The sequence below is a fragment of the Grus americana genome, chromosome 2 (genome assembly GCF_028858705.1).
Source record: "Grus americana isolate bGruAme1 chromosome 2, bGruAme1.mat, whole genome shotgun sequence".
NCBI classification, from domain to species: domain Eukaryota; kingdom Metazoa; phylum Chordata; class Aves; order Gruiformes; family Gruidae; genus Grus; species Grus americana.
Genome location: NC_072853.1, coordinates 41,833,915 through 41,860,968, shown reverse-complemented (window position 1 = coordinate 41,860,968; position 27,054 = coordinate 41,833,915). Strand labels below are relative to the sequence as shown.

Below are 27,054 nucleotides of genomic sequence, written 5' to 3'. Positions count from 1 at the left end.
TGGCCTTGAACACTTCCAGGGATGGGGCCTCCAGAACCTCTGTCATCTGTCTTCTCTTTCTGTGTTCTACTAATAAGAGCAGATAGGTTCGAAGAAATTAATAAACCTCTGTACACCATGCTTACTTTGTGACTGTTACATCTTTAACTTATTCCTACAAGAACATATTCTTTTGCAGTGCTCACTTGAGTTTTCACTGTGATAGGCAGCCTGTAATGAAAGCGTTGACTCACCTGAATGATATCTTTGTTTTCTTTATTTTGTAAGTCAGATTGTAAGATAATTTCAAATTACAAGTATTAGATCACATTTTCTTGAACAATTGCTTATGATTATGCTAAGTTACTGCACTCACCTATTTTAGTCCCAGTCAATGTTTTAAATTTCAGTGTTAGGGAAGCAGACGGTGTTTATATAGAGTCCTGAATTATGATAGCTTCGTATTTTGTTAGGTTAATATTTTGAGTCTCTTCCAATTAATGGCACTCATGTTAAAAAGCTTTATACAAAGAACAAAATGGATTCATTTTGTAACATAGAATACAGGTAATCTTGGGGAGGAGGGCTGAAAAAAAGATCTGTGAGATGTAGCCTCATTATGCGCGTAATGTAGTCTTCCATTCTTTTATAGATTGCGCACCAGAGCCTTTAATTTTCAAATGCTTTCATTCTAGTGCAAGTACTCAAATGACTCACTAGTTATCTAAAGCATCAGGTAACTATACTTATATTTAGCTTTGTTGTATCTTCTTATCCTTGTTTCTATCTTCATTTTCTCAGTTGTAAGCTACAGTGAGTTTCATTAATGTTTAGAAAGACATAACCCCCAAACAATGTGGGAAGCTTTCCCAAGTGTTCTCATGAGTACAGCCTCTGTGGAGTCTTCACAGGCTCTATCTTCTGATGGTCAGGGCATGTGGACGAGAAGTCCTCTGTCTTCTTTCACAGTACTTTTGAGCACAGAGTACTTAGCCAACAGGCTACACTTTTCAGTTGGAGGTGGTAACTTCTAAGAAGAGATGTCTTCTCTCTTCTACTACTGGGGTCTACCCTGGTGGGGGTGTCCCTGATAGTGACCGGCTCCAGCGGTGCCTTCATTTTGGTAGTTGGTCTTTGCCAAGGCATGACCCCAGCCTTAGCTACTTTCCTTCTCCATTGAGGAAATGCTGTGTGCTGCAGACCGTGGTATTTAACCACGGGTCGAGATGTCTCCCTTTTTAGCTCACTAGATTGAAGTCCTGAATTGCAGGGAGTCAGACAAGAAATCAATACTGTTTTTCCATCTGGCTACCTTGAAGACTATGTAAATTAAATCTATTTATGTTTAAAAAAAAAAAAAAGTTTTATGTCTGCACTGCAAGAACTACAGTTAGCAAGTATGAGCTGCTGCTTGTGTTGCTGCTGGGAAGGATCTTGCCTGGATAATTTTGGTTTTAAATAGTTATGAGTCAGTTCCCCTGAGACTTAGAGTAGATAAATGCAAATAATACATACAACAATGACAATTTTACTTTTTTCCTCACAAGTTTTGTAGATCTGCCTCTAGCAGATTTTGAAAGCTGATGAGGTGAGCGAAGGTGTACTGCCACCTGGAAGAAATCCTTTGCTTTCTTGGTGTTCTCTGCCTATTAATACCTGCTAGGTATAGATTTTGTTGTCCCTTTCTTTTGGGCACGTGCTTTTTTCATTTCCTTTTGGTTTTGTTCTTTTTGGGCTTTTTTGACTTAGTGAGCTTTTCAAGTGGAGGCATGCATCTCTTTCACTGCCAACAGCTTTTACAGATATTAGGCTTTATTTTTTTTAATCTCCAGACCATCTCATGTATCCTCAGTTAGTTTGGCTTGGTACTTTTTCCTCTTGTATTTTTATTTACTTGAGGAAGTTACCTGTAAGTTCTGCCAAATATTAATTCAGACTTCAGCTGCGGGAAGGCTGGAGGGATGTCATGGGCTGGGAGACGTGAGAGTTTCTAATATATGATATAATTGGGAAGACTTTAAGGAGTCTCTGGTTTTACTCCAAACCCTTTCTTTCACTAGTTTTGGGAGTTGGAAAAAATATGTGTAGAGACACCTAAAAAAAATTTTTGTGACTACTGCAAAATGTGAAAGATGATTTTCAGACTTTTCTGTTGTGCGCACTCAGATCTATAAAAGTCAATTTAAATCCCAAATTATGAATGAGTACAGACTTCTGAACATAGCTAATTCTTTGCCCTAACTTAGAAAGTAGAATTAAAAAAAAAAATAAATCATAGATCTAATTTGGTTGGGTTTTGGTCTCATTTTATGGATGAGATGCAAAACAATAGTAGAAGCTACTGTTTCCTGACGTAGCGTACTAATTTACCACAAGAGATGATTATATTCCAAGTACCCAAAGAGAAAATGAGCCTTCTAAATTCTTCTCAACATCAATATTTCACAGCTATTTCAATTTGTTTTTAATGAAACAGAGACAGAATTATATAAATGGGGCAGTTGTAAGTAACCAGAATAGCTTGAATACTTTAAGTGAGATAAATGGTTAGGTTTTGCAGGTTACGCGCGTGCACGCTGTAGCTTTATGTGCTGAACTGATCAGTTTGAAAACTCAGCGCTATGGACAGGGTTACTTACATTGCTTTCCCTTGCTCCTTCCAAATACGAATATTTATGCTAGTGGGTGGGATATGGTGGGATTGCATGCGGCCATCCAACTAAGTATAGAAATTATGATGATTTTTAAGTCATGTAGTGTTTTTCATAGTTATGCGGTTTCTGTTATAAAATATGAATAATGTGTACAGCGAAGTCAGTGTAAAACACTTAGGCAACTTTGAAACTTGCTCATGTTTCCCTTCTCTAGCAGCCCTTTTACTGTGGTTATGCAGCTTATGTTTTGACTATAGACTGCTGGAATTTGCTTTGAAAATATCAATGCCTCTTTTATTTGCCTGTTAGCTTTGGAGCAGCTTCTTCAGGCACTGATTAAGGCAGAAGTTTAGGGAGCAAGGAGAAACTTTCTTGTTAAGATCACTGAAGACTGCATTATGGTAGAGCATGCAGGAGGTACAGGTTTGAGACAGACTGAAAGCTTACAGTTCTGACTTCATTTAATTTTGACTGCTCACTTTTTGACCTTATTTTCCCATGTTTGTACCTAATTTCTGTAGGGACAAAAAAGGATTATTGTTATGCTGTTAAGATGTTGTTGTTATGGGATTACTGATTTTCCTTTCCACCTCTGACATGTTTGGGACTTTGACTCACCACTGAGACATCACTCGCTTAAGGTAGCGGGAAACCAGTGATCTCCAAAATGTGCTGTCCTTCATGGGGTACAGTATTAGAAAAGATGAGGCACGCTTGTTGCATATTTGAGCTCACAAAACGTATTTCAATTTGCAGTGAAGGCTAGGTTCAGACCTATAACCGTTAGCCTGCTTTATTCCTACACTTATGTTGGTATAAATTCTTGCCAAAATAACGCCTGCTAAAATGATGTGTGTGTCAGTAGTGTTAAATTACAGTGCTAGTGACACAAAGGTTGTTACGTACTTCCATTTTGTTTAATGTAAAACTGAAGATCCTGATGCCTGTGCTTTTAGAAACCTATTCTGGAAGTGCTGGGGATTTGCTGCTGGGACGAAGGGATAAAAAGCTCCATCTGATTTGGGACTGATCCTCTGAGCAGTCAGTACTTCATGAGGATGGTCACCTGAAGAAATTCTGGTTGACAGCAGTAGTATTACAAGCAGTGACTCGTGTGGGGCTTCCATGCCATGCAGACATGTGCTGCAGAGAAATGGGGCAACATTTTCTGCCCCCGAGCCTAGGAAGGGAAGGTGAAGAAAATGCCTGCTGTTTTGCCCAAGAAAGGTCTGAGAAGGCAGACCAGTAAATAATTTGTTCCCAGAATGTGACAGAGTTCCCCTGGTGCGTGTTTCCCATCTTCAGAGCACTCCCTAGCTCCCATGCTAGTTTTGGTGGGATCATCACTCTCCCCCCTCACCTAAGTAGGGGCACCATGCAGGGAGGGGAGTGTCTGCTCAAATCGTCAGAAAAGGGTGGAAAACAAGGAGTAGGAGTCTCTAGGCTTGAGGGGTGAGCACTCATCTGTCTCCATTTATACTAATTTTTCATAGCCTAGTTATGTGACTTGCGTGCTTATTTTGCATTAGAGGATGGGCTAAAAGGCCACAAGCAGTTCTGGAAGCAAGGGCTGGGATCTTAACAGCCACATGAACTTTAACTACTAGGTCTACAAGGTGCCTGAGATGCAGGTATGCTCTTCTTCAGGAACATTATATGGAATGAGAGTCCTGAAGACTCTTTTATGAAAGGACTTTTGACTTGCTCTATTAAATAATTAAGCCTGTCTTCCTGGAGAGGCTTTTCATCTGTGCCAGCAAAATGCTTCTGGTTTCTTGTAAGAAGGCCGTGAGACTGGGTTCTGGTATAGTGAGTCACAGTTGCTGGTTTTATATGGACACAATTTCTAGTCATTAAATTAACAATCTTTGTAAGATAAAAATCTAAATTTATTTTACATTTGGCTAAAAAGGCTTGAAGTTTAGTAGGCTGTCTTCAAATTTGTTAGCCTTGAAATGATAACCAAAGCCATTGCATTCAAAGCTGGTTTTCTTCTGGGATTCATTGTGCTGAATATCTTCAACTCTTGTGTAAACTAATAAGGTATGAGACTTGCTCTGAAACGCTGAATTATGAGTGTGGACTGCAGACTTGAAGTCTTGAAGTTTTACGGTCTCTGAGCTCCCAGTGAGCTGGCTGGCAGTGGGGTGATTTTTGAGCAAATGCCTGTACGTGTTAGCGTCTGCGAGGAACCACTTCATGCTCCAACAGTCATACCTTGACTTGCTTTCTAGTTCCATCTTGCAGCTCAACGTAAGCACCTTCTCCCATGGAGAGATGTAAGAGAGAAGAAAACAGTCTTTGAAGAATAAAAAAACCAACAGTGGGCTTTAGAGGGCTTGATGGATCTTCATTGTCATCCCACAAGATCAAAGAAAGCCTTGGAGCTGCACTTTCTACTCAGAATTGGAAATAACATTCTTAATTACAGAAGTGAGCAAGTCTGGCGGAGTTTCTTCTTCAAAGGCAGGAATGCTGCACTTCATCCTTCAGCTTTTGCGCTCTTTGCTGCATAGCATTTTTGAAAAATTACGCCTGTCCTCTAATGGATTTGCATTTAAAGTTTTCCCAGAGCAATCTGTAGATATTTCAGATATACTCAGCATCACATTGTATCACCCATTGCAGTAAGGTGGTCGTAGTGAAAATGATTCTAAATAGAGGAGAAAAAGTGCCAGCAGTGGTGATGAAGATTAATAATGTGGAGGTACTGGAAGTAGACTTATTATATTGCAAGCTCTTTGGTCTGCTCTTCTGCCGAGGAAAATCTGTACTTGTCTGTCGGCTTTCTTGCTTAAGTTGATACTCTTGGGATCCCTATTTTTCCACCACATCAAGTAAAAAAAAAAAAAAAAAAAAAAAAGTCCCCTTATGAAGCTTCTTGTGACTTCTTCCAGTGTAGATTTAACCTCCCATGTCCTTGTGAGCAGTTGACTTTTGTTAGCATTATACCTTGTGTTAGGAGTTCAGCATCTTACATCAATCATGTTTTGGTTTTTTGTATCGCTCTCTTCTTAAACCTGTTTGTTATGGGTCTGCTAATGTGTCTTTCTCACTTGGCTGTTTGGAAGCAGAGGTTGCTTTTTCTAGACTACATTTTACAATCTTTGGCTCACTAGGGTCATGATGATTGATTTTATGTGAGTCAGACATGAGCTATATGGGGTCCACGGGCTGGATGCACTATTTAAGGCTATTTCTTATGCTTACTGTGTTACTGAGAAGCAGTGTGGTCCCTTTCTGTGGTTCACCAACTTTGTGGCCATCTATGTGGTCAGCCAGAGGTCATGAAGTGGTGGCTAGGAGGCACGTGTATTTCAGTCTTGCTAAGGTCTTAGTAGTGCTGAAAGGTGTCTTGCCTTTCAAAATGGACAGTTTATACTGCATCTCTGATGCCAGCTGTGAGGAAAGGTGGTGGAGGGAAAAATAAGCAGAGTGGAAAAGCAAGAGGACACAAAGGATATTTGTATAGTTTGAGGTGGTTGCTGAAATACGGTGTAGAGGTGGAAGAAAACATTGCAGTGAAGGAAAAATGGAAGGAGCTTGAGGTGAAATGGAAGATCGATACTGGGATGGAGATGTGTTTGAGTGATAAGCGACAGGAAGCATGTTTCAGGAGAGGATGTGAATTCAGTCTTTAACATGATCTATCATTTGAATTTGGTATTTCTGTGTTCTTAAGGATGCAAAAAGAATAATCTGTTTTCTTCCACGTCTGGTTGTGTGGGCAAAGCACAAGTGCCCAGCATGGTAAACCTTCTGCAGGCTTCACTTCAGATCCTTCTTTGCTGCATCCATCAGTGGTAGGATGAAACACTCCTCCCCTGCTTCTCTGAGGGGGCAGTGATGGACTGGTGTCTTCATTTCAGTCAGTTGGATCTTCAGTGAAGATACTGCCAATGTGTAGGTCTGGAGGCGAGGGATGGTAATGTCCTTTGGAATGTGGGGGTGTGTGTTTTTTTGTCTTTATGATTCTGAGAAAAAAGTGAATATGAATGCTATTAAAAATATAGGAATTAATCTTAGTGCTGCCCTGCAGAGAATCTCTGGCTCTAATATTGAAACATCTCTGCCTGTTATTAAGTACCCAGAGGAAGTGCTGTCTGAGGCTTATAGAGATATAATTGGCATATTTGAAAAAAAAAGCCCTAAAGTTGCAGGTTAGCTGACCAACTTCAAAACATGATCAATAGCATTGACATGCACACACGTGTATATGCACGCATGTATGGGTAACTGCTGTCTTACCAGACTGAAATCGGGATCAATCCAAGAAATGTCCCTGTGCTCTGTAAAATGAACATAGGTTTTTCCATGCCAAGTGTCACCCTTGAAGACTGGCATTTGTGATTTCCTGAGAAAAGTTTATATGGCAAACAGTAGGCCCATGTTTTATTTTCCTCCACAAATGATGATGGATCTTCTGATGAGTTTGCCACCAATCTGCAGACATCCCAAACTCTACCAAGTACTTGCTAGGAAAGGAAAGAACCCAACAAATAAATATTGTGAAGTCAAAAGGTAGTTTTCACAAGAAAAAGAAAATTTCTTTGGGAAGGAAAATTGAAATGTAGGAAAACTGGTGGATGAGAAAATTGTCCCCTCATCTTTTATTCTGTGTAAACGTTAAAAGTTGTTGTTATGTATACATAACCATGGGATGGTTTAGCTCACTTCTAAAAGTCTAATGAATGCATCAAGCCAAGTAAAATATTCATTAGAGAAATTGGTTCAGTTCAACCTCTCAAGGCTACAGCTTGGAAATATACACACTATTGCCTTTAGAAATGCAGCATGTTGATTCACCAACCTGTTTGCTCAACTCATTTTCATTCCATATGTTTACTATACTTTGCAAAATCTAATTAACCAAGGTAGCAGTTTCCAAGCAATATTTGGTATATTTTTAAGTTAAAAGTTAAGTCTTATCCAGAGTGAAACCTGTTTGTTTGCAAAATACATCAGAAATTTTTTATTTTAAATATTTTTGTATTGAAATCATTGGAGATATAACTATTTATAAAAGCGATTGTAACATAGTAAAAGGTTATTTGTTGCCAAAATAGTAATCTGTCTGTTAATTCACTTAGATGTGCCTAAATGAAGTATAAAATTCATTAATGTGCTAGCTAGGCAATTTGCACTGTAAGATGCTGGTTTCTGTTTCTATGATGAATTCATAATACCCCTGTAGGTTTTCCTCTCTCCTCCCTCTGTGATGGGCATCTGCCTCAGACCATATGGTTTTGGAAAATTTTGATTGAAACTGTTCTGCCAAGGAACAGGGCTAAAGAAAACCTAACCTGGGCTAAAGAAAACCTAACTTGCTTTTAATTTCTAGAAACATTGTAGAGATCTTCTGTTGAATTTGGTATTTCTGTGTTCTTAAGGATGCAAAAATAATCTGTTTTCTTCCACATCTCAGTTCAGCAGGAACTTGAAACTTAGCACAGGTGGATAACTTGTGCCAAGGGACAGGCTTTTGCTTTCAATGAAAATCTGCTGAATATTGGCCAACTCACGTACCTTTTGGTAATTTCTTCACTTCCAAGAGAGACTTGCTGGGCCTGAGGAGCCTCTTGTGACTCTGTTCTCATGAAACCTCTGTTGCTGGCACACCTATACATGGCCGTATCCTGTCTGCGTGTGGTCCAGGCACTCGCGTGTGGTCACCACGGGCGGTGGGGGCAGGCTCTGCGTTGTTCTCAGTTGGAGATTTAGCCACCTGCCTCTGCTGAATGTGGACCCTCATGGACCACTGCTGGCTCCAGATGTCAGACCTGCAGTGCTGTTGCCCACACCTTCCTCGCCCAGCGTGTTCTTGCAATGGTTAGAAGTGACTGTTGAAATGGAGACAGGCATTGGGAATCCTCTCACTGGTCTGCTAAGCTAAGCACAGAGGTTTAGTGAACGTTGATTGTGTTGCAGAGACAAGTAGGTGTCTCTTGAAATTCTACTTTGCAGCTGTCAGTGGGGAAATGTCCTAATAATGGAGGACCTGAACCACCATGTGATCTTAGGTGTGATAGGGTGTTCCTCAACTACAGCTGCTACCACAACGTTTTAAAAAAGAAAGCAACTCCTAGAATAACCACCCTGCTGCAATGGCACGTTGAGAGCGCGCTGCCAGGGCCGTGGGTTGTGCTTGCCCTGGGAGGCAGCAGCTCTGTGAGGAGGAAGAGGAGGCAGGCTGGCTGCTGGGGGGCCGCGCCGGACCTGTGCAGGAGGGAGCAGCGAGGGTTTGGGGAGCTGCTGGGCAGAGATGGGGGACGCATAAGCTTAGCAGCTTGCATGGGAGAGCGCCAAAACTGAGAGTCTTGTGGCAGCTGAAGCCTGTTTAATTTCTTTTTAAGGATTCTTGGTCATTTTGTCACCTGTCATAGGTGGCTTGGTGGTCTGTGAGGGTGGATTAGATTAAAAGAATGACTTAAATCCCTTTGATTTTCTTTAGTGTGTGTGTGTGTGTGTGTCTTTTCCTTTGCTTAGCAAATGTAAGAATTTCAAATAACTGGATCAGAGGACACAGGTCAAGACTACTGGTCATGTTTCCCTGTTCCTACCTTTGGTGAAATGTTGTTAGAAAAATCATTGTGGATCTAATAATCAAATAATTGAGTATCTCTTCTTCCCGTGTCTCTTGAACTCCTTTTAAATTAAGTTTTTAACCTTTGTATAAAGGTCCCTCCTGCCTTTATTCATGAAATACATAGTTTTCTGTCTTCAAGCAGTACTGCTAAGAAATTTGGAATATTCTACAGGATTTTAAAGAAGCACAGTTTATAAAAAATGATGAGTTCCTTAGATGATGTAATCTGAAAAGGAAGACTTAATAAAATAACCTCCTTCGTTTATTGCAACACTTAATGTTGACTGCAAGTTGAATCAAGGGGTAAAATGTCACTCTTCCAGCATTTCCTTCTTATTTCTAGCCATACATAGCTTTGAGAATATTTTTTCTTACAGAGATGAAGTCTACTTGTAGCACAGAGCAACTCTTTATGAGCAATTTTCACTGGCAGATTAAGCAAGCTGTGACACAGCTATTTACATATTGTCAATAAATATGGTCTTGCACTGTGCTACCACATGAAAGTCTTGTTTCATTAGTAACATTTTATGTAGTAGCAAATACAATTTTTGTACCGAAGTAAATAAGACAAAAATGTTTATAAACAACCTTTAATATCATGCACTTGGGCTGTGCCTGATACTGTTTGGTGCTGGTGATAAGAGTAAAGAATTAGGAAAAATGCTGGTGTAGGCACATAGGAACTCATTACTGCAATGGGGTTTGGGGTCTTTTAAGTATCATGTTTATGGATGTGTTTATGTGTAACTTAGTGGAAGAATCTTAAAAATGTGTTGTAAAGTTTGCATATGCATAATGCTGTAGCATTATGATATTTTGGCAGTATCAATCATGAAGAACGTACTGTATCTCACAAGGGATGCTGGGACTGGCATTTCTGAGAAACAGGCTGTGTACTTTCACCTTGCCACTAACACTTGAAAAACTGGCCAGTTTAGAGCTTAGGTGATTCTATGAACCACATAAGAACAGGAAACTTCAGAAGATTGTTTTCCGATTTGTGCTAATCAGAGCGAAGATTGATTGAAACATGCTATCAAGGAAGACTAAACTATAGGTGCCTGTGTCTTTTTTTCATTATTATTTACCTAATATTGTAGAAGCTCTCAACATCTTTCAAATACACAGTGGTCTCTTAGGTCATAACATTCCTTAGTTTTGTGGATTAATATATTTACAGAATGTGTGTAAAGCTTACTTGAGTTAGTTCCCCATACTTCTAAGGAGTGTTTGCTCATGGTAAGTATTTTCCAAATGAATTCAATTGTTTTGCTTAATGGCAAAAATTTCCTTGGCATTTCCACCATAGCCTTGTGAAAGCTTAGTTAGGACTTTACGTGCCAATGCACACAGAAGCCCTCGGGTCATCTGAGTGTCTGCCCACGTGTAAATGTACAGGACAGAGGGGGTCCTGTTGACTTCTGTAGGGCTACTGTGCGCTGAAAGCACGTGTGTGGTGCCTCGCTGATCTGAGGTCTGCGTTGTGGATTGTGAAGTACCGTACATAAACAGATCTGAGATCTACTGTGTATATGATGCCAGTAATGTGTACCTAGAAATCAAGAATTTCTACTGGTGGAATAAACTGCTGCATTTTATTGTCTCCTTTCAATACACCTAGCAATCTACAAGTGGTCAGCTTCTGAAAGAGCACTCTTAAATATATCCTTTTTTTTTTTTCCTGGACTGAGACAAACCCCCTCGTAGGCGAATCATTCGGGGGAAAAGCAACAACAAAAACCCAAACGGGAATTTTATCCTTATGCGCCCAGACAAATAACAATCCCAAACGCTGATGCTTCCGACTAAAAGGTATAATAGGTTCAAGCTCTGGTTTCCTCGCGCGCGGTGCCTCAGCAGCCCTGCGCTACGGCAAACGGGCTATAATTAGATTAGCAGCCTGCTAAGCAGCGGTGACAGTCTGCGAGCCCCAGCGAGCATGTGCTGGATTCTGCATGTGCCTCGCGCTTATTGGCGGCCGAGGTTGCTGCCTGCCGGTTTGATAGGTTTCCCCAGTAATCTTTATGCTGCATTACAGACATAGATACAGAGGTACTGTGTGCATGCAAGGAGAGAGGTGCTCAGCTTGTAGCATAAGAGAGAGCCCACAGATGAAAGGCACTGGTCTTTGTTGCAAAACATCAGTACTTAAGGACTGCTAGCCGCAAGGGGAGAGGTCAGTGAAGGAGTCTTGCGTGGTGGTAATTACTTTCAGGTCTTTATCTCTCCGGTAAAACAGTCATGCATGAAATTAATACTGTTAATCATGTCATCTGTTTAATTTGATCTTGCTTTCATTAATATCATGTGTACTCCAGCGGGAGAGCCATCAGATTACAAAACATATCATTAGAGTGGATTTAGTACAAAAATAGAGTGTATTTGTACAGGAATATTGCTTTCATTTGAAATTTTGAGGCTGTGCATGTGAGTGATTTTACTGGTTGCCTTTTGTTATGCTAATGGAAATATTTCTTTTACTGGGATGTTTTCTGCACAGCAATTGAATTGGAGCATTTGTAACTATTGACATATGAAGATGAATCTCTGTAAATAGTGATTAGTTTAAAGAATAATTCTGTGAAGTGTTCTTTAATTTGATCACAGCAGTAACTATCTTGATGGTTCTCTTGCAACAAGATAGAGGGATGAGGAGTAATATGCTATTGTTCTTTCAACAAAGATGCTGGAGCCTTCATGTTTGGGTGGATTCTTTGTTTCATCCACTGGGTTTTATTTTAAGTGGCTTTCAAAATGAAACTAAAGCTTGGTAGATTGCAGTATATCCTTTGCTTGCATACACATGTATTTTAATATATATATCTCTATTGTTCTCAAAGGATGAATTTTGGCCCAAAGCCTTGCTTATTGTCAGAACTGCCTTCAGCAGTAGAATGAAACAAGATATATATGCCAATCTTTTAATCTGTGATTCTGAGGCTGTTGAAGTATGTATCATAGCGTCATACTCATTTCTTTTCATACTTGACCTATGCATCAATTGATCACAACTTTTCTTATAAAAAGCATGCATATTTAATGAGCACATTTTACAGTGAAAGCTGTTCCGAACAGAAGGAAGCAAGCATGAAGTATTAAAAAAAAAAAAAAAGGTCTCAATATAGTCCTGTCTCACTTAATGACTTGAATATTGAGGCTGACTGTTGAGACTTCAAAGTTAATGCCCTTGTCTGTGTCAGACTCCAGAGCCCACATGAACTTGTATATTAAGTCACCAGTCATCTGGCTGGCTGGCTGCCACCATGCGTCTGAGGTGTGAGTAGATTGTCTCAGCCAGGATCAGAAAGGTGTTAGGAACGGGAGCTATTTTGGTATTAGTCTTCACTCTTCCCTCCGCACCTATCCGTGAAGATGTTTTTCCTATTCTATAAACCAAAGCAAAATTTAAGTTGTTCGCTCTGAAACTATAGGGTATGAAACCGCGTTACCTCCTGAGTTAGATACCCTTAAAAGTGGGCATTTATTGACTTGCGAACTTTATATGGCTGTGGGTACAACAGATACGTGTGCTTTATTGTTTGCATGCATATTCAAAAGGAAAAGTATTTGGGAGGTTTAGTCACAGCTGGTACCAGCTGCTTTGAATTTTTTCACGTGAGTTTTATTTCCAAAGTTGTTTTCTTCGGTATAGACTTGGAAAACTGCATTTTTGCATGTTAACAGTTAACCCTGGGCAGGGAGGACTTGGGATGTGAAGGCGTGTTGTTCTCCGGCGGTTTCATATTCCCTTGTTGCTCCAAATTACCAACCAAAAGTGTCTTAAAGAGGTTGTAAGTTAAACTATGCCTTCTGTCTTTTTTTTATCAGAGGCTTACCTGAAGTAATTTATTACCTTTGCAACAGCATCCCTGGAAGGAGTAAATAACGACAATGTTAGTAATAAGGAAATGTAGAAAGTAATATCCCCAGCTGAATTATATGTTTACCGTATCCAGACAGTTTATATGCAAGAGAAGACAGGCTGATACTTTCTATTCCATGTATTGAACTATCGTTATTTGTAAGTAACATAAGGCACAGCTGGACAAATGCTGTAAAAGTGAGCATATTTTTGGTGAATACAGGTAATACCACCACCCACTGGCACTGAAATGCTGCACCGGCAGCTAGTTAGATGTGGACATCTCCGCCTCCAAAGAGAGCTGTGATGATCTATGCAAGCGTCACCAGAAAAAATGACAGTCGTGAAACTAGAGCTGGTGACAGTGTAATTTAAACTTGCAATGCCTTAACAGCAAAGAATAAGCTACTTTGTTATTGCTTCTCTTTTTGTTATCACCTCATTTTTTTTTCTGGGTAACTAAAGAAAACAAATTGAAGCAACAGTTTACATGTATTACTCTCTAAAAAAAGTTGTCATCTTTGTTGCTATAAACATATTTTAACTGTAATCAGTGTATTGCTACAGGAAATATAACACATTTCAGATTATTCTCAATGAGATTTTATGTTCAAGTTTTGGCAGTGAGTTTCTTGATGTAAAAGGTTTTATTTACTCTATGTTAGGAGATGCATGCATAGCATATTTGCTGTGCACCTCTGTGAACTGTTCTTATTTCTGACATGTTGCCCTATAGATAAATCTCCAAGTCCTTTGTTATATGAAAGGGAAAGTTTACTTTCCAACCAGGAATGTAGTGTATGCGTACGTATGGTAAGGGTACAAAAGTATGTTACAAAAATCAAAGTCTCAAGTGTTTCATATATATACATATATAGCTGGGGAAGAACCGCTTATACCGTCTAACACTAATATATGTTTGTGTAAAAATTAATATGTTGCTAACACTTTCAATGTCATACCAGTACTACCATCATAATCCAATAGAAATATAAATACTCTTTGAAGAGCAGTGTTTTCGGGAACACTAGCTTCAGCTGCTAGCTGGAGATAGGTATATGCAGTAAACTCCATGCCTGTAATAAACAGTGCTATGCTAGCTCTGTTTTTTTAAAGTATTATGTCTTTTTGCTGCTACATGCATAAGTGAATTTTGTGTTACTTAAAACCATACCAAGTCTAAAGCGGAAAGATGATGCTTAAGGTTAATGCTTTTTTTTTTTGTAGTCTGTTAGCTATGAAAGAGATACTCCTGAAAAACAGTCATAGGGATTTAAAGTATTCCACAGCGTTTATTTTGTAGGATTTGCACTTACATGCCTTACAGTTTTCAAGTCAAGTAGCAGCGATATGTGTGTAAAGGTTTAAATTAAAATGAGGAAAGTGACAGTGTGCCCTAAAGCTCCTTTTTCCTTTTCCTGTTTTTTTGGACCAACTCCAATTATTACTTTGCTGATGAAATGTCTGTTTAAATGGTTGAGGCATTCAATAGCCCATGTATAAATGCTTATTATAACACTTCGAGAGTTCACGGGAAATCAATAGCCTGTTTTGTTGGGTGAAGGTCTTCTTATTCTTTCAAACCTGAAAACTTTTTGGCTGAGTGGTGAGGGGGCACAGGATGAGCCCTCTTGGTGGAGATTCCCTCTGCAGGGTGTATGTTGATTTTGGGGAGGCGTTATTGTCATGACACTCTTCCCATGCTGATGCAGCAGCACTGAGTAACGTGACCGTGTTCTCCATATGCAGATGGCTGCTGCCCCATTTTGGGGGCACAGGTGCTCCCATCCTTCCCTGGGGAATGGGTGCAGGCAAGGGCTCGGGGTGGGGAAGGTCCGCCCTGCGCCTCCCCTCCCACAGGGCTCTCGCTCCCCCACCACATGTTATTCTGGGGACTAACTATGTGGAGTCAGGACCTTAAACAGGAGATTAAATATATGCCTCACTCTAGGCATCTGGGTGTCAAACATTGGCAATGTTTAGAGGAAGGTCATGGTTTATAGAGCAGGGAATGGAAGCAGCAATGGCTTTTTCTTGCAGTTCTCACAGCTGCAGTGGTATGGTGTATTGAAAACAAAATGGATATTATTAGTCTTTTTTATTTAATCTCCTGTTATGATTAATCTTAATTGTTCTTAAATGTATTACCTGCAGTATTAAGCATGGCTTGATAGACTCAATGTAGAATATGACCAGCAAATAGTAATCCTGGATGCTATTGTCTGCGTAATCCCGGTAATGAGATTCCTGTCTCAGTTTTGCGTTGTCTTTCATAGATGTGCTTCACCCACCTGTAGATGCAATTACTTGCTGCAGCCTTTCCATAAAGCACCTGAAGTTTCCAACCCACATCCTCATTTTGTAAATATGTCATTTTTAAACATGAATTGTCCATTCCATTCCATAACAGACATTTGGTTTTATGCCCTGTCATGCAGTTGTCTCTTACTCCTGTGGTATATTGGTTTATTAATTGAAACAGAATGTCATATATACTGCTAATGATTATATGGCCTTTTTTTTTTTTGGCTGCGTATCTATTGGGTCTTGGAGAATTATTTTACTGCATCCGTTCATACATTCCTAATATGAATGTTTGTTCTACAAAATCCCAGTGAATGGCAAAGAAAGATACTAAATTCTTGCCTCTCTAAGGGAACTTAGCATTTTGGGAGCTAGTAGATTAGCCCAAAGATTAGACTGTTCTGCTCCCAGATTAGGAAGTCTGTAGAAACACATTCTGTAGCAAAGTTATGCAATGTGTAATACAACTTGTATGGGTTATTAGTGCCATTTAACTGGAGAGAAACGTGCATATCCAGGTTTGCAGTGGTATGCATATTTTCACAAGTTTGGGAATATTTGGCTCTTGTATCTGTTTAGGGTCTGTGGTTATAACTGATTCTTGTAAGGTCTGCGTACTGCTTTTGTAGGTAATAATACTGGAGGAGACATATGTTGGGGCACGTTGACCTGTAGTGCAAATACAAAATATGATACAGCCCCTGTTCCAATGTGGTTCCTGCCTGTATAATCTAGCCAGAAAGAGGCTAGAGAAGAGGGGAGAAACAGAGACAATAAAGATGAAGTGTCTTTTATGTGACCACAGACTGTGGGCTTGCAAGGTAGCCTGAACAGTCTGTGCTTTAGGATCATAAACCATCACTGCAAATGTCTCTAAAAAGAGTGAAAAGTATTCTAAGATGGGTATAACTATTCCTGTCTGTTTAACAGGGCAAACTTCCCAGGGTAAGGATGATTTTCCTTCTGTCTCAGTGTCCTAATTGGCATGGGGTATTTTGGGCATTGCAGTCATCTGGAAATGAGTGTGCAGCTTTGTATTTCTACCGTGACATTACAACAGGAGCCTAGGCAGAAGACATATGAGGGACTCTATAAATTACATCCCTTCCTCTTCCATTACTGTTACATCAACCCTACTGCAGTTCACTGTCCTGTCCTGTCCCATCTGTGTCCCCCCCATTTTTCTTTAGCATATTACAGGGTGCGGAGGTTGTTGGTTTGGCCCCTACCTCCCCAGAGTCTGGGTGAAGCCCAGCAGAGGCAGTACAATTACTGTTAATTTTAGGTGAAAGGCAGGTACCATAGTGGGTGCAACAGAACAGGATCTCCAAATAGATGCTGTCATTGTCCTTCAGTGTTTTGGTGCCTCTTGTTTCTCTCTTCTCCACGTCTTGCTTTGCTGCCACCTCCTTTCTAAATTTGTGTGCCCCATTTTCATGTTCAAATCTATCTTCTCTTTTTTTTTCTTTTCCACTTTCCCCAATCTATCTCTCTGCCTTTCAGTTTCTATCTGCCATTCAACCATCTGCTCTTTGACATCTTTGCAGCCACTGCCCCCTTTTGTGGGAGTGGGTATCCAAAAATACCTTGTAGGCAGAGGTGCCCAAGGATTGCACGCAGGTAAAGAATTTCAGTTCTCTTATCAAAGATGTTTGATGATGATGATGATGTTATTTATTTATTTGTTGGAGCAAGATGTCATTGGCTCCTGCTTGGAAAGCTCATTCTGACAAATACCAATCTTACCCCTGACCTTTCCGAGTCTGATGCATCTGTTTTGTTTTGGTTTTTGTTTTTTTTTCCTCTCAGCCTGTTACCTCTTTATGAAAGCAAGCATCTCTGTTCATCTTCCTGTCATCTCTAGATCAGGCCTTTCCAAAGTGATTAATGAGCTTTGCTGACCACTGTCTGCAAACAGGGCTCCTTTCCGTCATGCTTTCATGCAGGTACCCCGCACCAGCCATGCTTCTGTAAGAGCTTGACCCAAGGAGCTATTCTGCCCCTCCTGCTCTTGGCAGGTGTCTCAGGCAGCGGTGGCACGTCACTGACCTGAATCTTGACAGCTTCACCGCTGCGTGAGTGCTTACTGCTATAAAGGCATGTTTATTTTGCTCTTCTTTTTGATGACTGCTCGGCACACTTGCAGCATTGGGTGCCTAAAGGATCCCACTAGAGGCTCTCCACTGGGAGAAGGTTTTGCAGAGTCCCCTCATTAAACCCTCACAGAACAACAGCCAAGCAGATCATGCTCCCATCCCATGCTAAAGTATACAGGATTCAAGTTCTTCATCTGTAGTGTGGCTTGATGAGGAGTCTTTCCTATGGTACGCGTAGAAAAACTGGGATGCTTCTTTACTATCGACTGTGGTTTTTAGCTCTCTAAAGAGCCAGAGTATTTGCAAGTATTTTTTCTTTCCTTATGCTACAAAGCAACTTATACTTTCTTATTTTACTTCAGATTGACTCTGAAGCCAAATTTGCATCAAAAGCATGTCTGCAACTAACTCTTAAAACACATACATTCTTAGAAGACAAATACTAAATCCATCTGGTCTTGAATTACCATTGATTTTTTTTTTCCCCCTGCAAGCTTGCTGAAACTAGATTGATGCTTCCCTCATCTCCAAGAAATACGTACATCTGCCATTTACATTGACTTCTGGCTTTTGCAGAACATAGTACTGGAAGCATTAGGATCTTACGTGGAGGTTTGCTTTTTTTCTGCTTCTCACTAAAATTAAGTATGGAATTATCAGTGTATATAAATACCTGATGGGGAGGAGTAAAGATGATGCAGCCAGGCCCTTCCCAGTGGTATGCCATGGCAGGACAAGAGGCAACGGGCACAAACTGAAATACAGGAAATGTCATTTAAGCATAAGAAAGCACTTCTTTACTCTGAGGATGGACAAACGCTGGCACAGGTTGCCCAGAGACCTTGTGGACTCTTTGTCCTTGGAGATATTCAAAACCCAACTGGAACATGGTCCCATGGGCAGCCTGCTCTAGGTGGCCCTGCTTTCAGCAACAGGTTGGACTGGACAATCTCCAGAGGTGCCTTCCAGCCTCAGCTGTCCTCTGATTCTGTAACTACAAGTCTCCAAACAGCAGACCCAAGCGCACCTTGCAGCTCTAGGCAAGTTACTTTTTCTGTATTAGTTCTGCTATCCAAAATTACTTCACGTTTTATACCTATCCTTAGGTATGAATGTGCACATATATAGGTACATATACACCTACCTATTTCTGGCTGCTGTGTAAACATACCTGGAGGCTAGGACAAACTGTAGAATATCAGAGATGGGAAAGGGAGGAGGAGAGTGTTTTTATATTTTTTTCTTAAATATACAAATGCCATTTCATACAGGCCACGCTGGTTTTCTATGCTGTATGCAGCAATTGAGATATTTTTCCCTTCCACAATAATATCCTATATCTATATAGTAAAAAAATGCAAGGTAAAATTGCTTTAAAGAAAGCTTTATTTTTCTTAGATGATTTCTTTTGGGCGCTACTTATACATAATTACATCTTTGTTGTGGTCCGTGTTACGTTTAAGCTGGCAAAAATCACTCAGAAGGAGATCCGCATGAGAGAAAGAGGAGACCAAAAGGCTTTGGATAAGAAGAGGGAGGTGCACCCTCAGCTAGACTCCCCTTTCTCAAAACCATAGCTCCAAATGAAGTAGTAAACATGGGAAAACTGGCTTGAGTTGAGAACTCTCTACAGGCACTTTGTATTTATGCAAATACTTTTGGAGTCCTACATACGCATAATTACTGCTCTGGTGGTATTCAGCCCTGTTTCTGCAGCCCACAGTAGCTGTATAGGTCTGACAGTGTTGCTGAAAACTAGGAAGCTAGACAAGGCCGACTACTAAAATTATGTGTAGTCACTTTGGAATATACAAATGAAGCACGAGGTGACCTTGGGGGCAGTGATGGAGGCAGCTGTCCATGAGCATCCTTTGTAGTGTGAATTGGATAACCTTGTGGAGAAAAAGGGATACTTGCAAAGCTCTTCCTCACGCCCCTTCAAAGCCATGAATCTTGCCTTACAGCATTAGCACAGTTTCTTTTTTCCTTTTCAGCTCCCATTAATGTCAATTTTCTCCTTATTTAAATGATCGCCATCATTAGTATTATATTATTTGAGGTTAGACATATTGTCTTTGTTTACATCTTGGCCAGGACAAGTGACAGGATATGCAGGCCTGAGGTTTTTTATTTGAAATTGGGAACAAAGATAATGGTTTCTGCATAAGCATTTTGATTTTTTACTGTTTAAATACATAGCAATGCCGTGTTTTCTCTTCTGATGCTCTGTGTTCAAGTACGGTGTATTTGGACTGGCGTGGGATTTACTTTTTCCTGCTTGTTCACAGGTCTTGACATAACATCTTAGAAATACTACTTAGACATTTCTAAGACAGTGAAGCACTTGCAAAAATAACAATAAAAAAATTTGTTTTGAAGATGAAAGCAAGCTCTCAGAGATTGGTTTCTTAGCTCCATGCTTAACACATCAGCTTCAATTACAGCCAGTTACAGGAAGTTTTGAACTTTTTTGGGTGTTGTTGAATTTTCAAAAATGAATCCGATAAATCCTTTAATCCTTAGGAACTGTACCATTTTTTTCCCCCCTGTTTGTTTCACTTCAGCAGTTTGGCCTTTTACACTTGAATGGATTACTTTTGTCCATGTGATTATCTTTCGACTTTAGAGGTAACCTGTAGTAGTGGAGAAGTTGTCGGATATCACAAACATGCATGAAGAAGGAATGGGTTCGTACTGACAGGTTGAGTCTCCCTTCCCTGCTCTTCTTTCCCTTCCTGCATGTGTGTTTTTAAACTGTCCCTTCCTCTGTCTGTCCTCCAACCCCTTCCCAAGTCTGTAATGTTCACGTGCTGTGAATTTCAATTTCAAGGACTGTTTAGCTACCTGAAGCAAGAAGAAAAAGTCCTGTTCCATATTTTAAAGTGTAAAACTTGGTTTTTATTTCCTTTTCATGATATATCTGGAAACATTGCAAATGTTTGATGCGAAATTGTTCAATGAAAGTGGGACGTGCCTGTAAATGAAGCTGCCCTGCAAGTCAGAGACAGGCTCGGCACTGCCAGCGGTGAGCGGTAGGTTGTCACTTTCTTGCATGGTCCTGCCCTTCCAAACTCCCCAGGGAAGAGGTGATGGCATTGGCAGAAGGAGTTCCTGTTTGGCTGCTTGGGGTATTTACGTGGCGTTCCTCAAGGAAGAGTTCAGTAGTTTTAGGGACTTGATGTCAGATCTTCAAAATGGTTTTAGCAATATGCTGCCTCTGGAAGCAACGTGTACCAGGGTGTGAGTTTCCTGCTTTTCCTCACAGCTGGAAAGGAGTTTTCACTAAGTGTGAAGTTACTGGATGAGCTCCTTCTGTAGGCTGGTTTCTTCCTGAAACCTGCCAGTTGGAGAATCCCATAACACCAAGTCCAGTGATGTTGGAACAACAACTGCAAGTTGCACAAAGGCAGATCTGCACCAGGCACTTCCGTGCAGGACACTGGGAGAGAGGTGTGACAACTTGAGATCGTTACAATAGCTCAAGATCATTACAGTGTTTGGTTTCTTTCAGCCAAAAGTACCAACCAAAGCATGACCCTGAACCTTGTGCCACTGCATCAGCGCTCTTGCTCTGCTACAGGAAAATTTTGGAAGCTCTGTGTGTTTTTATAGAGAGGACAGGAACCCAGCTACAGTGATGCTTATGGGGACCCTGTTTGCATTTCGTCTTCAAAATGGAGTTGTTTATTGTGTTAGAAAATAGGTTACTAATACTGAGAAAGAAGCCGATAAGGTTAATTTTTACTACTGGTTCAATTTTTTGCACTTGTGGGAGAAGTCAGATGGCCCAGTTACGAATGCAGAACTGATACAGCCTCAAAAAAATAATTGATTTTCCCTCTCAAAGAGTAAAACCATTCTAGGTGTAATTCTGTTTCAGGCTCTGTTGTATCTAGCATGATTTTAGCATAGTTTTGAAGTCCAGGGGGATTTGAGTTAGGACAAGAGGAAATGGCCTCAAGTTGCACCAAGGGAGGTCTAGACTGGATATTAGGAAAAATTTCTTCACCAGAAGGGTTGTCAAGCACTGGAACAGGCTGCCCAGGGAAGTGGTTGAGTCACCATCCCTGGAGGTATTGAAAAGACGTGTAGATGTGGTGCTTAGGGACATGGTTTAGTGGTGGTCTTGGCAATGCTAGGTTAACGGTTGGACTCGATCTTAAAGGTCTTTTCCAACCTAAACAATTCTGTGATTCCTTAACATCCCTATTTCACATGAGCTGTCACCTGAGGTGATTTGTACTACTTTAACCGTATTCTCACTTGAAAGTAAGTCCTTAAATAGTTTGCATAAGTTTTGAATGCTTGATTTGCCTCTGATATGGTTAGATTACAACTTTTCTTTATAGATGTGATTTTTGTCTGTATAATTAAGTACGTAAAACCAGGGTTAACATTAGTCTCAGTTCTAAATTGTCCTCCGCTCAGCTGGAATCTTGAATTTGCTTTCATGGTCTTTTAAACCCCTGAAGTGTCCCAATATTTCTTATCAATAAAGGTCACTTTCTTGTGCAGGTAGTGCAATTGCTATTAGGTTAGCCTCCTGAGAGCCTTATGTCTTAAGGAACCTTTATGATGATCTTTCTAGACAAAGTAGCACTTATACCAGTTTCATAATTTCTCCTTAAGGTAAAAACTCTGCAATCCACTTAAACCAGACAATCTCTTTCTCTTCCTGCCTTAAAGCTGTTAATCTTCTAAAACAATAATGAAAAATGGACGCATAAAAAAAAGCAGTCATCAAATACAATATCAGTGGAATAAAAGCTGACAGTCTTTCCTACCCCTGCTTTATTTCTCCCAAGGCCCTCACAAAAAGGGGAAGCCTGTATCTTGATTTTCCCAGTGTAGCATGTCTAAGATGCAGCCTTCCCTATCTGCCCGCGCTGTGAAATCGTCCATCCGTGTGTCTCATCTTACTACTGAAGTACTGCGCTGTCACTTTTCTAGCCTGGATGAAAGCAGCCTTGTCCCACTTATATCAATTCTGAGTCTTGCTTGAAAGAACATTTCCCAAGCCTGTGGCTTTGATCATATCATCTCTCTTTACATCTTTTTGTTGGTTCCTTCTCCGTTGTACCAGTACCGACACTCTTGGCAAGATATCCTAGCATTATTTATCATCTCATTTATTATCAAGATGTTGGTTTCCTGTCTCCATAATGCCATCCTAAGTCAACTTGTCATTATGCTTTCAAACAGTTATCTTTTTGCTTTGTTTTACATCCTTGCCACCTGGGAAGAACTAATACTGTTAAATCAATTCAGTGTGCTCCACTGTGTTATGGAAGTCTTTTAATTTACCTTGTATCACTAGGCAATCTTGCAAAATGAGTATCAGTAACTTTTCATTTCAGACCTAGAAAAAGGCCTTTTCAGAAGGACCTGCATTTGTACTTGTAACAGCGCATCTGGAGAATCGTATCTGCTGGGAAGACTTCACTGTGCAGATGGTGGGCAAAAGCTTGTAACGCAACAGAAACTTGCTGAGGTGTCTTTGCTGATTACAGAGAACAAGTCTAATCCAGTGGTATTTCTAGATGAGTGGATTTGCATGCGATGAGAATTATTATCAGTTAAAAAAGCAAGTTGTCCTGGGAAGGAAGATAAAGAATAACGTTAATGCAAGATAAAGGAAAGCTTAAAGAATAATGAAATGAAGGACAATTTGTTATGGTGCTATTTGGTATTGAAGATCCTAAACAAACTCGGTATGTATTTTCTGGAGCTGCACAAAGTAATTTGTGCAGGTGTGGTGGCTGTGGGAGCAAAGGTAGCTGTGTCGTTTTGGAAGACTTGAAGCATTGCGTTGTGCCCTCGCAGAGGGGAAGCAGCCTTCCTTCAGGAGCCAGGAATTGCAATCATTACTGCGCTTCTCTTCGCTGACCAAGTGTTTTTCTTCATGTACGAAGTAGGAGTGACATGGGTCCAACCCACACTGTGGTTCCAAGTATTAATTAAGTGACCCTGTTTAATGGCACTCTGGAAAGCCCAAGGGGGTTTCATTGTTGTCTTTTCAGGTTTGGTGGTGGGGTTTTTTGACAGATGCCTGAAAGTCTTAAGTCCACTTTTGTTTGCCAGCTTATTCAGAACTGTGCTACATTCACTAGCTCCCAGTGAAGGCAGCTGGCAATGCTACTGTGTGGTCACTTCATTAAAAAACAAGAAAATAACCAAAAAAACCGAACAACATGAAACTTATTTATTGAGGGCTTTATATTTCCAGTGCTCGCATAAAAACACTTGGGAGTGCATTGCTATTAAAATCATTGGGACAGTGATAACTCAGAAACTTCTGAACATTAACAGCTATTAGATATTTAGAAGACATCTGCAAACACTATCTTTCTTAAATAGCTTTCTTAAGAATTTGTATTACTGCTTTTCAGTATACTAAGAATTACGATAAAGAAGGTAGTGGGTCCCTTGGATGTGCCAAGTGAGATGTTTGTGAAACACCATCACAGAAGTCTACTTGGTACCACAGCACTGTCATAAATTAAACTCACTGGTGATAACATGGAACAGAAAACTTGTTTTGAAAAAAGTACTAATTTAAGGAAGGAGGGAGAAGACTAAAGTTAAGGTATTCTTCCTTTTAAGGGTTGAAGGAAGCGCAGGAAACAAGATGCACCTTGAAATTCAAATGCAACTCTGCTATGTTTCTGTTAGAAATATGGTGGATATATTTCTTCTGGGCTTACTGTGGGGGCAGCAGGTTTTTAAAATTTATTTTGTTGTAAAGGTAATGTGAGAGAAGCGTGCAATTACTGGAAGGGTCACACAAAACACACAAACCCACCAGTGCCGGGCAGGTTCCCAGCTCTGGCCATTTCCCTTCGCTGCGGTGTCGGTGCAAGCGGGAAGCTGGGGCAGGGAGCGGTCCCTTGGCTGCCCCTGCAGCCCCCGGGGGTGGCATCCCATGGCTGGGCTACACCGAGCCTGGTGCCCTGTACCACCGGTGGAGAGAAACGGGCAGGTGTGGGTATGGCTTCTCCGACCGGCTCGGATGGCGGAGGTGGTCCTTCTCCTCTGCTGGCTATGGAAGGGATGGGATAGATGGCTCAGATGTGGCTGCAGTTTCTTGGTCATGCCGCTGCTCTTGGAAAGCTGTTTCTGAACCTAACTACTGCAGTGGTTAGAAATGGTTTAATTTCCAGCATAGAGATGTTTACTTTTCCTTAGCATAATATTCTATACTGATAACTTAAAACTTGTTGCACTGTGGTATGGTGTGGGTTCCCCCCCCAATATGTACTCTTCTGTGGAGTGAAGCATCTGTAAAGCAGAAAGGATATTTTTCAAGCATAGCTTCCTTGTATCATCTCTTCAGGCTTATATAAATTACATGGTCCTAGTGGCAGTTTACAGGAGAATGGTGCAAGAATCTTTGTTCCCCATCAAAATGTGTGCATACGTGTGTATATATGTATCAGGTTTGAAAATCTGAAAACACTTGGTGTGACAATGGTGTGTGGTCACGGAGGCCAAAAGGTTTATGCAATTTGGTCATTGCTTCCTACTGAAACTGGTAACAGTCAGAGGAGTTGTGAGTGATGGTCACTGCCTATACATTGCATGGCTTGGGAAGAAACCTGGTCTTTCCCACCGGAGGGCTAGTTCAGGGGTAACTTTTCGATCTCAATTGCTTTTTAAAGCAGTCGTGGTTTGTAGGTGTGCACTAACCAAGGGAAGGGCGTAGCCGGCCTCTTCACAGTTAAAAATAATCTCGTTAGCAGCACACAGGCGCTTTGCTGTGCGTCTCTGTGGTTCTGGGAGTTTCGGGATGGATAAGCAGAGGCTGGAAGCAGGTTTGGAAAGCGAGGAGGCACAGGCTGGCGTTGAGGCAGGGGGCATCCCAGGACTGAGATGTCTAACAGTGCTGTGACGCTCCTCGTGCCACCATCGACATGTTTGGAGGTGTATGTGCCAGTTCATTGACTGAAATCTCTTGGGGTTTTGTAGCAGTTGCTAAGCAACTGCAAAACGCTTCAAAATGGTATTTTTATTCCTTACCCTGGGACTGTCCTTGCAGCAGGGAGGGGAGAGGGGGAGAGAGGAGCACGGTGGGGTGGCATGGTGCCTGCCCAGCAGCCGCTGTCCTTCCACGCGTCACTGCCAAGGTGATGGAGAAGCGCCCGGACTCGCGCTACGCTCCCCTCGCAAATTTGCAACTCTTTTACACTGTCACAGCAATTTTTTTTTTTCATGCGCATAAATATTACCCTTGACAAGAGAAGACACTGTATTTTAAAGATTCCTCTGACAAGGAATGAAATTCTCCAGCAAAACTCTAGTATTATAAGATGTGCAACAGAGAGACATAAAATAAGAGCAGTGCTGCTGCTGCCCCACCGGTGCCCTTCACCTCGGAGGACGAGTGCACTCTCGGCGTGGGCATCAATGGAAATAGCTTTAATTTTTGCACCAGCCCAGCGTTTCACATAGTATAAAAACAGCCAGGTGTGTGAACCATCTTAGCGGTCGGCATGCTAGCTATTAAGATATAAATTCTACTGTTGGTATTTCAAGTTTTTATTTCCCATAAATAATGACTTACATGTGAGGATTATGTTCAAATTAGTGCAGCTTGAAATTGCCTGGTGCTTTGTGTATTTTTATCATTAAAATACGATGTCCTCATTGGCAGTAGTTTAGTTTTGGTGTTTGATTTATTTTCAAGCGCCTTAGTTTTACAACTCCTGTATTGTTTGGCAGAAAGGCAGCTGTATGGGGTTTGATGATCCAGAGCCACTAGTTTGCAGGAACAATTGTTGATTCCTTGTCATTATCAGGTTTTTTTTCCAATTAAGATGCAGCTGTTGGGACTTTCGGAGTGTTGCAGGGATTATTTTACCTAATGATATAAATAGGATAATCCTAAAGGAAGGATCTGTCCTCAGAACAACCCGGAAAAGACCCAGTTGCGAGACCTCAAAATTTAGTGAGAAGTACCCCAGGCTGTGATTTTTGTCACAATCTACATAAAATGATCTGGTGTTTCTTTTCTCATGTAAATGGCAGAGAATTAATGATTCAGAGAAGATTATCCTAAAGGATTTTTCACACTGCATGTTTTGTAACATAATAGGGGAACGTGCATTTGCTAATGCCTTTGAACTTATGGTTTTCATGTGACATTTTCAGCACTTGCAGGTTGTCCTGGTTTCAGCTGAGAGGGTTCATTTTCTTCACAGTAGCTAGTATGGGGCTATGTTTTGGATTTGTGCTGGAAACAGCCTTGATAATATAGAGATGTTTTTGTTATGTGGACCTGTTGTTGAGCAGTGTTTACACAGAGCCAAGGCCTTTTCTGCTTCTTGCACTGCCCTGCCAGTGGCACGGCTGGGGGTGCACAAGGAGTTGGGAGGGGACATAGACAGGACAGGTGACCCAAACTAGCCAAAGAGGGTATTCCATACCATATGACATCATGCTCAGCATAAAAGGGGGGCTAGCCGGGGAGGGGAGTAGCAGCTCCAGGACGCGTGGCTTGGGGACAGTCCGGTTTCGGGACAGGTCTGAGCGTGCGGTCTGAGTTGTACGGTCCTTGGGTGAGAAACTGCATTG

The 27,054-nt window shown here is 41.0% G+C and overlaps 1 protein-coding gene across 9 annotated transcripts in view; it reads left to right on the top strand.

Moving 5' to 3' along the window:
• Nucleotides 1–27,054, top strand: part of FAM110B (family with sequence similarity 110 member B) — a 116,194-nt gene that overhangs the window by 43,834 nt on the left and 45,306 nt on the right. Inside the window, exon 1 of one of the 9 annotated variants that reach the window (XM_054817778.1) lies at nt 11,011–11,034. The exons of 3 other annotated variants lie outside the window; for them this stretch is intronic. The gene's annotated coding sequence lies outside the window, so the exon portion shown is untranslated. Of the gene's footprint in view, nt 1–11,010; nt 11,035–11,260; nt 11,438–18,071; nt 18,097–27,054 lie in introns of those variants that run through there. 5 more of the 9 variants (XM_054817773.1, XM_054817780.1, XM_054817775.1 and 2 more) reach the window with 5 other exon arrangements.